The 12,981-nt window shown below is 41.5% G+C and overlaps 1 long non-coding RNA gene across 1 annotated transcript; it reads right to left on the bottom strand.

The window, feature by feature from the left end:
* Positions 1-9,590: 9,590 nt before the first annotated feature.
* LOC115651532 lies at positions 9,591-11,585 on the bottom strand. The gene is made up of 3 exons (XR_004000380.1): positions 11,501-11,585; positions 10,737-10,739; positions 9,591-9,603 (listed from the first exon to the last, which is right to left on the bottom strand). It is a non-coding gene; the product is annotated as an uncharacterized LOC115651532 (long non-coding RNA).
* Between the last annotated feature and the right edge of the window lie 1,396 nt (positions 11,586-12,981).

Raw genomic sequence — 12,981 nt, 5'->3', positions numbered from 1 at the left:
GTAAAGAAGTGAACACAGGATATTCAAAATAAATATAGCTCATTGTATAAATCAATTGAGTCTGCTCCTACTGTTTTAATTTATCCTTTAAAATTAATAATATCCTAGCAAATTTATCCAAACACCTTAGCATTGTTTGCATGTATATTTAGCTTCATGGAGATCATTAATGCCATGTGCCTTAGAAGTCAAACAGAAGGCCTAGGGAAAATTGCCTTTCCAATAATGTATAGCCCAACCTGCAACTCACAATAAAGTAGAAGGGGTTTAAATCAGATATTTCAGTCAGAATGAGCAAAATAATTATGGCAGTCACTAGTTCCTAGTTCACATCTCAGCAACCCTGACTCTGCCAGGGGGCAGGAGCCCAGCTTCTTGTTTCACTACATTTAGGCTTTGTATACGCTACCCACTTTTAGCTAAAAGGCTCACAGTGTAGCTGTTTGTCAGCAGGAGAGAGCGCTCCTGCTAACAAAAACTTCCACCCCCAACAGCAGCAGCTTTGTCAGCAGGAGAGCGCTCCTGCTGACAAAGTGCTGTTCACCCTCAGTGCTTTTCATCAGTAAAACTTTTGTCATTTGGGGGTGTATGTTTTTTTAACACACCTGAACAACAGAAGTTTTGCCAACAAAGTTCCAGTGTAGACAAAGCCTTAGTTGTAGTCCTGTATTTGGTTATTTTCCGCTATTTAAGTACATTGTCCCATGCTGAGTCTGTACTAGATGGAAAAGTAATACTATGAAAAGTTCACGTGTGATGTTACTTCTAACTAACATTTAGCCCTACTATGTTCAGGTACATTGTAAAGGGCACTGCTGTATATTTTGTTGTTGTCATACAGTATCATTTAACATATGATGTACTGCTGTAAATTATGTCTTTATATGATACTATTGTGTGACCATATACTGTGGTAACGATGTACTAGAAGGAGGGTAGCTTGCTCTGTGTGTGTGTATATATATATATATAAAAGTATAGATAAATGCTGAGACAGGGTCTAGTTAAGCCCCCCTCTGTGATAGGTATAGTAAATAATATCTTTAATTTATAGATAGGGAAACTGAGGCCAAAGCAGTCAAATTACTTTGTCAAGGTCACAGAGCAAGGTCTTTCTGTGGCCTTGCTCTTATGGAGCCTGGGTCCCGTATGACCATCACTGATCTACATAACATTATTACTGTTTATTACCCTCCATATATTAGGGTGTCATCATCATGTATTGGAAAGTGTCACTTAGATGCAAAAGGATGAAAACTTCAGAAAACATAACAGCATGAACACCATAGGAAATATATTCTTTGGAAAAAAAATTGAAACACCCTCCATGAAATCAGCAATTAAATCTAAGTTAAAACATTTATTTAAATGCCTCTACCAATCCACCCCTACAGTACACTGTAACCTTGCCACTAAGGTGACAGTGCTTTAGGAAATTTGAAATAAACATGATGTGGCAGATACAATTATCTTAATATAGAAGAACACATTGCTATTGTCCATGTCATATAATATAGGTCCCAACTAAGTTACAGAGAAATGGGAAGAAGGAACAAGTGATTACATTTAAGTTAATAGAAATTCTTCATTATTACAACAGCTGACAATTTAGTTAAAATTAATTATAGCCAACAAGAAATTATAATATATTTTAATAATGTTTAATTTAACATAATTATGTTTGGTACACACACACACACACACACACACATTTACACACATCTACATATATATATTATATAAAATTGAATTTCATACAATAATTTTAATAATGTGAGTAATTAGCATTTGATAGCTAACATATATAATTATTCACAACCCCCACAAAATGTAACAAACATTATTAAAACCTTCTGTACATGTCATTTTATGTCTGAAAAGATGAACTACAATAGAATTTTGCACTTTGGTAGCAACTATATATTGTGTGTACATATATGTGTATACATAATGGTTGTGTATTCAGTGTGCACAGATCCTTTTGCAGGATCAGGACCCTAATATTTATACTGGGTACAGTTATCCAAAATCCCAGAGCCTAACATCATCACAATTTTGGGTCCAAATGTTGGCCCCAATTGTAATGGCACGAGGATCTCCACTTTCAGATGCTGATGTGACATAGAGGGCTGAGCTGTTGTATATCTAGTTGATTGTGTATCATCTAGTGGAGAAGATGTCAGTGAATTGAAGGATATACTTGTATTTCTCCTAACAATACCCTTCCCCTCCAAACCAGGGCTAGGTACTGCTGTGAATGCTTCTGGTTAGATCAATCCACTCAGTCCATAATGAGTTGATATTATTGAATAAACACACAATTCACTATCAATTGGCATAATTATCAGTCAGGGAAGCAGAAGAAGGCATAAAACTAGCAAACTATGCAAAGCACAGAACAAGGTGCCCACTGAGTTCTCTGTGCTGAGAATATGGGCCCAGTTTTGTGCTCATTGACTTCCAAATTAGGTTGGAATTTGCAAGCTGCCGCTCTTAGTTTTACAGAGCAAGATTCAGACTAATGCAGACTTAAAATATTGTGTTTCAGTCTCTTGACATTTCAGGAAGTGCAAAAACCACTCAAACCACGTAATATTTCTACAAAAAAGAGAATAAATAATTCTATAACATGCTTTGACACATTGCTTTAATTGAAGGGAAAAGACAGAAAGCTAAAATACAGACTGAGTCTAATAGTTTTGCTTTCTCATCAGATGAAGGACTAAAAGATGGTAGTGTTTGCTGAGCCCCTTAAGCCAGACTAGTTAAGTAAGTTTACACTTCACAACATACCAGGCAGAAAAGTCTGTTAAAAACAGAGAGGATGAATACTTTTACAGAATGCTGTCATTTGATGCCAGCATGATTTCCCACTGTGATCCTGAAAACAAAGTCAGGGAACATTTGATGGTGGAATGTCTCAACAAGTGATCATGAAATAATTTTTTTCTCTAAGTCAAAGCTCATTTTATTCACACAGCCCTAGGTGATTAGCTGAAAAAATGTTTTGACTACAAGTTAGTCCTCATCAGTGTATGTTTTTCTGGTTGATGATCCTGGAGACAGGCTTCAAGAAAAGCTATGAGAGTTTGTGATTCTGTAAGTTTCCCAGATGGTTAGAGATGGGAGGGATTTATATTGCACTGCCTTAAGGCGTTCTTAAACTAGGATCTTGGCCTATATGTGCCTGTCATAAACAGATAGCTAAGGGTTAATGTCTCTTTCACCTGGAGCACCTGACCAGAGGACCAATCAGGAAACCGGATTTTTTCAACTTTGGGTGGAGGGAATTGTGTGTCTGGGGTCTTTGTTTTTCTGGCTGCCTGCTTTCTCTGAGCTTTGGAGAAGTAGTTCTACTTTCTAGTCTTCTGTTTCTAAGTGTAAGGACAAAGAGATCAGATAGTAAGTTATATGGTTTCTTTTCTTTGGTATTTGCATGAATATAAGTGCTGGAGTGCTTTGATTTGTATTCTTTTTGAATAAGGCTGTTTATTCAATATTCTTTTAAGAAATTGCCCTGTATTGTATCATCTTAATACAGAGAGACCATTTGTATTTTTTCTTTCCTTTTTTTATAAAGCTTTCTTTTAAGACCTGTTGGAGTTTTTCTTTACTTCAGGGAAATTGAGTCTGTACTCACCAGGGAATTGGTGGGAGGAAGAAATCAGGGGAGATCGGTGTGTGTGGTGAATTGGCTAGCCTGATTTTGCATTTCCTCTGGGTGAAGAGGAAAGTGCTTTTGTTTCCAGGATTGGAAACGGAGAGGGCAAGTCACTCTGTTTGGATTCACAGAGCTTGTGTCTGTGTATCTCTCCAGGAGCACCTGGAGGGGGGAAGGGAAAAAGGATTATTTCCCTTTGTTGTGAGACTCAAGGGATTTGGGTCTTGGGGTCCCCAGGGAAGGTTTTTCAGGGGGACCAGAGTGCCCCAAAACACTCTAATTTTTTGGGTGGTGGCAGCAAGTACCAGGTCCAAGCTGGCAGCTAAGCTTGGAGGTTTTCATGCTAACCCCCATATTTTGGACGCTAAGGTCCAGATTTGGGACTAAGGTTATGACAGTGCCTAGATATGAAAATGTGTGTTTAGTCACTAGGATTTTGTGGCCAGTCTCTGGTCCATTTGTCCCACCCAAGTCATGCAAAGGGAACAGAACAGAGCCAGAGAATCCAGATCTGTCCTGTGTTCTACAGGGATGCTGGGGGCAGAAGTAGAAAGGTAGTATACTCATGGGAAGTGTGGACATCATGCCCACTAGTGCTCAATATCCTTGAGAAACTGTGCTTGGCTGATTAAGTGCTGTGTCCTGGACCCCAGCTCTACAGCGTGTTTGCTTCAGTAGGTGGGACATAGTTTGGAAATCTCATGTAGGACTAGAGAGGTTATTTTACCTTTGTATCTGGCACTGATGCAATCACTATGTCTAGTTTTGGTGCCCACCATTTAAGAGGGTTGTCATTGAACTGGAGAGGGTTCAGAGAAGAGCCACAGAATGATTAAAGGATTAGAAAACCTGCCTTAAAGTAATAGACTCAGGGAGCTCTATCTGTTTACCTTAACAATGGGAAGGTTAAGGGGTGGCCTGATTACAGTCTGTAAGTACCTACATGGGGAATAAATATTTAAAAATGGGCTCTTCATCTGGTCGAGAAAGATACCATGATCCAAGAGCTGGAAATTGAAGCTAAACACATTTAGATAGGAACTACAGGATACATTTTTAATGCTGAGAGTAATTAACCATTGGAACAATTTACCAAGGGTTGCGGTGGATTTCCTATCACTGGCAATTTTAAAATCAAGATTGGATGGGGTTTTTTTTTACTAAAAGATCTGCTGTAGGACTTATTTTGGGGAACTTCTATGGCTTGTGATCATAATGGTCCCTTTTGGCTACGCATCTCTGAAATTTAGAAATGGTGCCTATTGCTCTATTTTGGAGCAGCACAAGATGCATTCTACCATGCATTCCCTGCAGCTTGCCCAGAGTCATCCTGATCTATTCCAGAAGGATGGTTTTGGGAACTACAATGAAACCAGTGCCACTCCACTCCTTCATGTAGCCACATTAATTGAGGGCAGGAGGCTGGCCATGTGGCTTTGAAAGTTCTGAAAAGTCTTTTGGAGTCTTGCTCTATAAAGACAGTACAGAATCTTATATCATACCTCCTCTCCTCTCATAGGCGAAGCTTGTCCCAAAGGACACTCAGATACCATAGTGATGGGCATGATAAAAGTTTACGTATGGATGGATAAAACAAAACAAATAGGATAATGCATGATCATTGCATCTGAACATTATTTTCAGGAGACGCAAAGTCTTATAAGGGCCAGACTGCCAAACCCGCTGAAGCAATGTAAAGCCATATACAGTCAAAAGTTTTTTATCCGGCATATTAGGAGAATGGTGGGTGCCAGTAAGTCAAAAATTCTGGTTAACTAAGTGTTACATAGGCATCGATTCCAGGGGTGCTCTGGGGCTGGGCATCCACCAGCAGCCCCTCTATTAGCTCCCCCCCCCAGCGTCTCCCACCCACTGGTGGGTCCTACAGATCAGCACCTCCTCCTCCCTTCCTCCCTCACGGTTCCAGGCCAATGGGAGCTGCAGAGCCAGTGCTCAGGGTGGGGCAGGGGCAGTGCATGGAGCCCTATGGCCGTTTCTCCACCTAGGAGCAGCGGGACATGTCGCCACTTCTGGGGAGCCACATCGAGCCAGGTAGGGAGCCTGCCAGCCCCGCGCCAACTGGACTTTTAATGGATATCAGAAATGCTGGTTTCTAGAGGTTACCAGTTGGTAAAGTTCTGGATAACACCACTTTCACTGTAGTTTATTTCACCTTCCCTCTCTTGTGCTTAACCGCAGAAATTAAATTTTGTGCCAGGCTGCTAGTACACATTTCACATATCAGTTACGGCTATAAAACTATATTCCTGCTACTTATGCAAAGGGTGCATATAGCTAGATTTATTTATAGCTGTTCTCCCCCCCAGAACCCCATATCTTTATGGCCTTAAAGAACCAATATCATTTTGGGAACAGAAAGATTTTTTAAAAGCCCTTGGATCTTGGAGGTGACAGGGCAGAGTGCACCACTGCTACCCCAGTTCTCAGCTGGCATGTGACCCCAAAGAAAGCATAGTCACTTGGCATAAATTAGAACAGCCTCTCCTAAGCTGTTCTGACACGAAGATGGGACAGGAATGATGCCGTGCATCATGAACGTCAGCAGAGCTGTAACTAGGGATTTTTGTGCCTGAGGCAAGGGACGAGGTGGCACATCCGGCTCTTCGGCGGTGGGTTCCTCTCAGAGGGAAGGACCTGTCGCCAAATTGCTGCTGTTCTTCGGCGGCAATTCGGCGGCAGGTCCTTCCTTCTGAGAGGGACTGAGAGGCCTGCCTCCAAATTTCTGCCGAAGAGCGGATGTGCCGCCCCTCTCTCTTGTTGATGACTGGCGGCAATTCAGTGGCGGGTCCCTCAGTCCCTCTCAGAAGGAAGGACTTGCCGCCGAAGGAGAGATTTTCTGTGCTCCTCACCTTCTGCGCCCAAAGCAAGTGCCTCACTCGCCTTGCCCTCCTTACGGCACTGGAATGTCAGGGAGGTGTAGCTTGTTCCTAGATGTCTTCCCCTCCCTCTTCCTATCCTGTGCCACATGTAGCCTAGTGCAGGAGAGAATTTTAACTAAAGAGAGATTTGCCTCTGACTTCAAAGGAAGCAGGAACAGACCCAGTGGCTCCATGAAATAATTGTTAAAATGAACTAAATTCTATTAGCTGTTCCCACCAAAGAAGGAACTTGGCAGAATTGTCTGCTGCAGTGTGTCAATGCCTTGAGAAACCAACAGGAAACCTTAAGGTGCCAGCCCTGATTTATAGACATCATTGTTCTTCCTCCCAGCCTGTGGTAGGCACAGTTGTTACACTGAAAAGGTTATTGATTAGATTAGTTACTCAGATTGTAAGCTCTTCAGGGCAGGGACTGCCTTTTTGTTTTCTCTTGATGCAGCGCTTAGCACTGTCTCTCATTGGGATCCCCAGGCTCTCCCACAATACAAATAATAGTAACAATGAATATTGAAAAGGTATCAAAGAAGTAGAACTGTGTGATCAGCTGGTCTGCTTTCACATCAGAAAAGCCCATCTAGCAATAAGCAACTTAGCACAAAGCTGCTCTGAATCTAAATAATTGAGTCAAATCAATTTTTCCTCTCTGAGCATCTGCTCATTTTAGATTTATACTAGAGCACCTGGCACATCTCATACTCTCATCTGCCACAGTGACCACCGTAGAAATGCCTACAAATACATAGCTTGACTTTCCTACCTGAAAAAAATAAACTGTCTATTTTCTGCTTTTCATAAATTATTTTTTAATTGAACTGCCATTTTTCTGATCCAGTGCAATAGTTTCCTGCATGTTCTCATGTCCTGGTTTTGTCAAAGTAAGAAAAAATTCATCAAAGTATTTGGATTATGTAATCTTTCAAATGTGAGTTCAGAAACAATATGTGCTTGAAATCTGACTTGTCATCATCTCAAGGAAGATGAAGGAAAATGTTGCTTTCCTTCTCAGGGCACCTTCAGCAATTTACTTAACCACATGCCCCACTTTAAATAAGTGAGTAATGGCTCTGACTTCAATGAGATTACTCATGTATTTACAGTTAGGCATGTGCTTAAATGCCTTGCTGGATTGGGGCCCTAATTCCTCAGGGAGGAATTCCAGTGTGTGTGTGGGTGTGTGTGTGTGTGCACAGCTGTAATGTAGTACAACATCAGACTCACAATATTCCTTTGTGGCGTAACTAGGCTGATACTGAACTGCAATAGTGAAATGCATGCCCTCGAGTGGTGAAGAGGGAATTGAATTGACCCTGCTTATTATCAATAATTATTCCAAATTCACATTCACAGCATAGATCAATTGTTTAGTTTGTTAATAATCTCACCTAAAATACTATTATGTGACACTAGCCAGGACCCTTGTCTCCATTCTTACGCTTTATCACAAGCCCTAATGCACAGCTGAGATCAGACTCACAGTCTAAAACATAGGAAATAGTAACTACCAGTCACATGAGAGCTCTCAAGAACTACCCAGAACTCTCATTAACAACCGTTCATCTCCAAAGGTCATGTAATTGTTGGATGAATTTTTATTGAGGGCAATTTTTATAAACAGCAGCACCATGCTGTGGCCAGATGAGATAATCACAAGCATATTTTTCCCGACTGATAAGCATAGTGCAATATTCTCCATATCAGCATTCTAATTTAAAAACATCATGGAGAATTCAGCACACATCAGATAGAATCTTGCTTAAGCAGGAGAAGATTTGGTTATATAATAAAGAGTCATTGTAAATGGCAAAAATTGTTCTGAATTTAGAAAATTAGGTTTCGGTGATAGCTGTGTTAGTCTGTAACAGCAAAAAAAAAATGAGGAGTCCTTGTGGCACCTTAGAGACTAATGCATTTATTTGGGCATAAACTTTCATGGGCTAAAACCCACCTGATGAAGTGGGTTTGAGCCCACGAAAGCTTATGCCCAGATAAAAGTGTTAGTCTCTAGAAAACTAGGGTGATTTTTGCAAGAGTGAGCTATTGTAGACATAGTACTGATGGGGTGATGTGCTAGGCTGTGGAACCGGGTAACTCCCATTGCTTAATTTTGGTTGCTACTAGCTACCTAGATATGAGGGTGATGGGTACTGCATAAATGTAATATGTTCCAATCCAAACAAGTTCTTGAGCCAAATTCTCCGCCAACCATGTCGCTGTGCAACCCCATTGATTTCATTGGGTTTTCATGGAGTGAGAGGGCTTGATGTTGCAAGTTGTTTAGCACCCCAGGAGGCAGTGAGTAACCCTTAACTCCCACTGAAACATTTTGCCAAAAGTAAGGGCAGAATCTGACCCATGGACTCCTTCATTGTCCATTGTGTGCTGGATTCTGGATCTGAATTATAATTACATGGATCCATCCTCCTCTCAATGATACTGTACTGTATTCAGAGGCTGATCAACAGGCCATGAATTAATTAGAATGGGGAGGGCGGACTATGAGGATGTAAACACAGCTGCTCTTTTCTGGCTTATGGGATATGAATGCGATCAGTGACTGAACAAATTGACAGGCCAATGCACTGCTTTGTTGGGTTCTTGTTATTTGTTTTTTTGCATTCTTAATTTGACTAGACAGCAAATCATCTGGCTCATGAGCCAACATCAATATAGTCTGATTGCCAGGAAGCTGGAAATCAGGACCAAGGACTGATTCCTGCCCAGCTTGTTTTCACACTGAGAGGGGCCATAGTTGAAACATCTGGAAGTCACATTAGTACAAGTCTCTAAAAACAAAACAGAAAAGCACATTTTTCCAGCACAGGATGCACAGCGCCAGCAAACATTTTAAGAATGTTCACCTCAGTGAGCATTGACATTAATATACCTAACCCACCCAACTGCTTTCTGGCACGCCCAGCTAGGTTTCTCACTTACCCACTAGCTTAGTTACTTCATCACAGCACACTTTCTATCTCTCATGGAGATGTTCATTCTACACAACTCAAATAATGTTAAGGACATTAAAAGATAATTTCTCTTGCCCTTTCAGCTCAAAACTCATATTCTCAAACTTCAATCGTCAACATTTTGTGTGTGTGCCTGTGTGCGTCTTAGCATAAGAGACAAAAAGATGAGTTTATGTTGATACAGTTTCACTTATAGGAAAAAGTACATACCTGCAGGGATAACCATACTTAACAAGGAAAATGACATCAAACATTGTTACTCACTCAAAACAAAGTACCACAATTAATTTGTTCAAACAGAAGATCAGTAACCTCCTGTGAAGAGTTACTGGGCTCAAGTGTTGTCAGACTGAATCTAGATGGGTTAAAAAGTAAAACAAGATTATTGCCATATCCAGGTCCCAGTAAACACTGTCTGAAATTATGTCTGCCCTGCAGATACAAAACTGAACCATTTAAGTCTTGGGATATCCAGTGATTGTATTTTTCTTTCCACTGGTATGGCTCATTTGCTCTGTCTCTTCCTACTTCCTTCAAGCACATATAGTCTAGAGAAGGGGTAGGCAACCTATGGCACACGTGCCGAAGGCAGCACATGAGCTGATTTTTAGCGGCACTCACACTGCCTGGGTCCTGGCTACTGGTCTGGAGGGCTCTGCATTTTAATTTAATTTTAAATGAAGCTTCTTAAACATTTTAAAAACCTTATTTACTTTACATACAACAGTAGTTTAGTTATATATTATAGACTTATAGAAAGAAACCTTCTAAAAATGTTAAAATGTATTACTGGCATGTGAAACCTTAAATTAGAGTGACTAAATGAAGACTCGGCACACCACTTCTGAAAGGTTGCCGACCCCTGGTCTAGAGGTCTGAGCACAGGACTGTGTGCTAGAAACACCTGAATTTTAATCCTGTCTCTGATTTTTGTAAACTCCCTGTATCTCTGTTTTTCTAACTGTACAAAGGATGTAATGATTATTATCTACTCAACGGTGGTATTGTGAAGATCAGTCAGTTAATGATTGCACAACACCATGCAAGTGGTAATTATTTTGAAGCTGCAGTAAAGTGTGCTACTACTCCTTGTGTGGTGGGATCTTTTGCCTTATTTATTATTATAGTTTAACACTCTAAAAGCTCAGTCTCCTGCAGTGAAAATCTGTCTTCCTGTCCTAGCTAGTTAAGATAAGGAAAAAGAGCTACTTGCTAATTATGCCTGAAAACACAAGAGGGCGCATAGGTGACAGTCATGGGAATTAATGATGGCTAGATGGTGGGAAGGTTACATTTGTGAATCAGTTTAAAGAATTTGATGTACTCCAGCTGACTACGTATTTACTTGCAACCAAAATACAACCCCTCCATTATATCATTGTGAGTAAAACAACATTAAAGTTTGGAGAGAAGGACATACACGTGACACTTGCATGTATTAGGATAGCTATTCCTCTCCATTTTGCATAGGTTGTTTTTTTAAACTATGGTATATTTATCACTCAGATACAAAAATGGACTTTGCTTCAGCTCCTTTTGCTTTGGTTGTCCACAAATTTCCTAGCAAATGTGCTCTCTGGCAGGGATGTTCACTGATATAGGTTAATTTGAAGCAAATATTAGAGAATACGTGTGCTCAGCCAATTTCAAACTCGTGCTGGAAAGCTGATTCCAAGAGTTATGCTGATTGGGTCAGGGAACAGAATCTCATCAAATCTCACCAATGCGGCTTCAGTGACTTGCCAACATCACATAAGGAAATCTGTGGTAGAGCCGCACATTGAACCTAGTCTTCCTGTGTATCAGAGTTCAGTGTAAGCAGGTTACTCTATGCTTGTTTGATTGTTTATAGACATTAGAAAAATCCCTGCTTCACTGTATCAGCCCAGTCTCAGGTTATATCATCATGTCTATATATTGGGCACTACAGCAGCATCCCCATAGTGATGCCACTGTAACTATGCCATGTGGACTACACAGAGGTGAAAGTAAGCCGGTAGGGTCCGATACGGCGTACCGGCAAGAGTCAGTACACCATGCCGGACCACACCGGCTTCCGTGGTGGGGATTTAAAGGGTTCTGGGTTCCCCGCTGCAGCAGGCAGCCCAGAGCCTTTTGAATCCCACCTGCAGCTCCGGCGGCCGGGCTGGGGCCAGGATTTAAAGGGCTCAGAGCTCCCGCAGCTGCAGGCAGCCCAGAGCCCTTTAAATCTTGCCTGCGGCTCGGGCGCCTGGGCTTGGGTCAGACTCAAAGGGCTCAGAGCTCCCGTGGCTGCAGGCCGCCCAGAGCCCTTTAAATCCCTCCCGTGGCTCCAGCGGCTGGGCTGGAGCTGGGATTTAAAGGGCTCAGAGCTCCCACAGCTGCGGGCAGCCCAGAGCCCTTTGAATCCCGCCTGTGGCTCTGGCAGCAGGAGCTGCGGGGGGGGGGGGGTGTAAAGGGTCCGGAGCTCCAAGGAGGCCGGAGCCCTGGGCCCTTTAATTTGCCCCTGAGCCCCGGGGGCTCCCAGCCACCTCTTCAGCTGGGAGCCCCAGGTTGATTTAAAGGCCCTGGGGCTCCCAGCCACAGCCATGCCCCAGGGCCCTTAAATCTTGCGAGGCACCGCCTCTTCCAGTTGAGGCCATGCCCCCTCCGGATGAGGCCATGCCCCCCTCAGGACTCCAGCAGTACCAGTAAGTCCTGTAAGTTACTTTCACCCCTGGGACTACAGCAAAGGAAAGTTTTTTTCCCCATTACTGTTCCACCTCCCTGACAACATAAATATTTTTTCCATCAACTTAGTGGTGTCTATACTATACATTAGGTCAGAATAACTGTGGTGCTCAGGGGCTATGGATTTTTCACATCCCTGACCTAAATTTTAAGCGTAGACCAGGCTTATGTCAGGTCTATATTACATACAAAACATTTAAATTAAATTAAAGAGAATGCCTTGCTCTTACAGATCTCACTCATCCTTTGTTTCTTGTGTTTTTTTTTATTCTGGAACATTTCCAATGGAGGAGAGGAATTCATGTGAGCTGATTTATTTTCAATAAGTCTTAGAGGACTAGGGAATTTCCAGAAGACTGGAAGAAAGCTAATGTTGTGACAATTTTTAAAAAGAGTAAATGGCATGATTCAGTTAAATATAAGCCTAACAGCCTGACAGCAATCCTGGGCAAGATAATGGTGTGGCTGATATGAGACTCGATTAATAATAAACTAAAGGAGTGTAATATAATTAGTGCAGATCAACATAGGATTATGGAAAATAGATTGTATCCAACTAATGTAATGTCATTAAAAATTATCACGTTTTGTGTTACATCAGGTGTTGGTCTTCTGTAAGATGTTTGACTTGGTACGCATGACATTTTTATTAAAAAATTAGAACGATATAAAATAGATTAAAAACTGGCTGACTGATAGTTCTCAAAATCTAACTGTAAACAGAGAATCATCATTGACTGGGTTT

The sequence above is a fragment of the Gopherus evgoodei genome, chromosome 4, assembly GCF_007399415.2.
Source record: "Gopherus evgoodei ecotype Sinaloan lineage chromosome 4, rGopEvg1_v1.p, whole genome shotgun sequence".
NCBI classification, from domain to species: Eukaryota; Metazoa; Chordata; order Testudines; family Testudinidae; genus Gopherus; species Gopherus evgoodei.
Note: the sequence above shows the minus strand (reverse complement) of the source record. Positions and strands in the feature narration are given on the sequence as shown.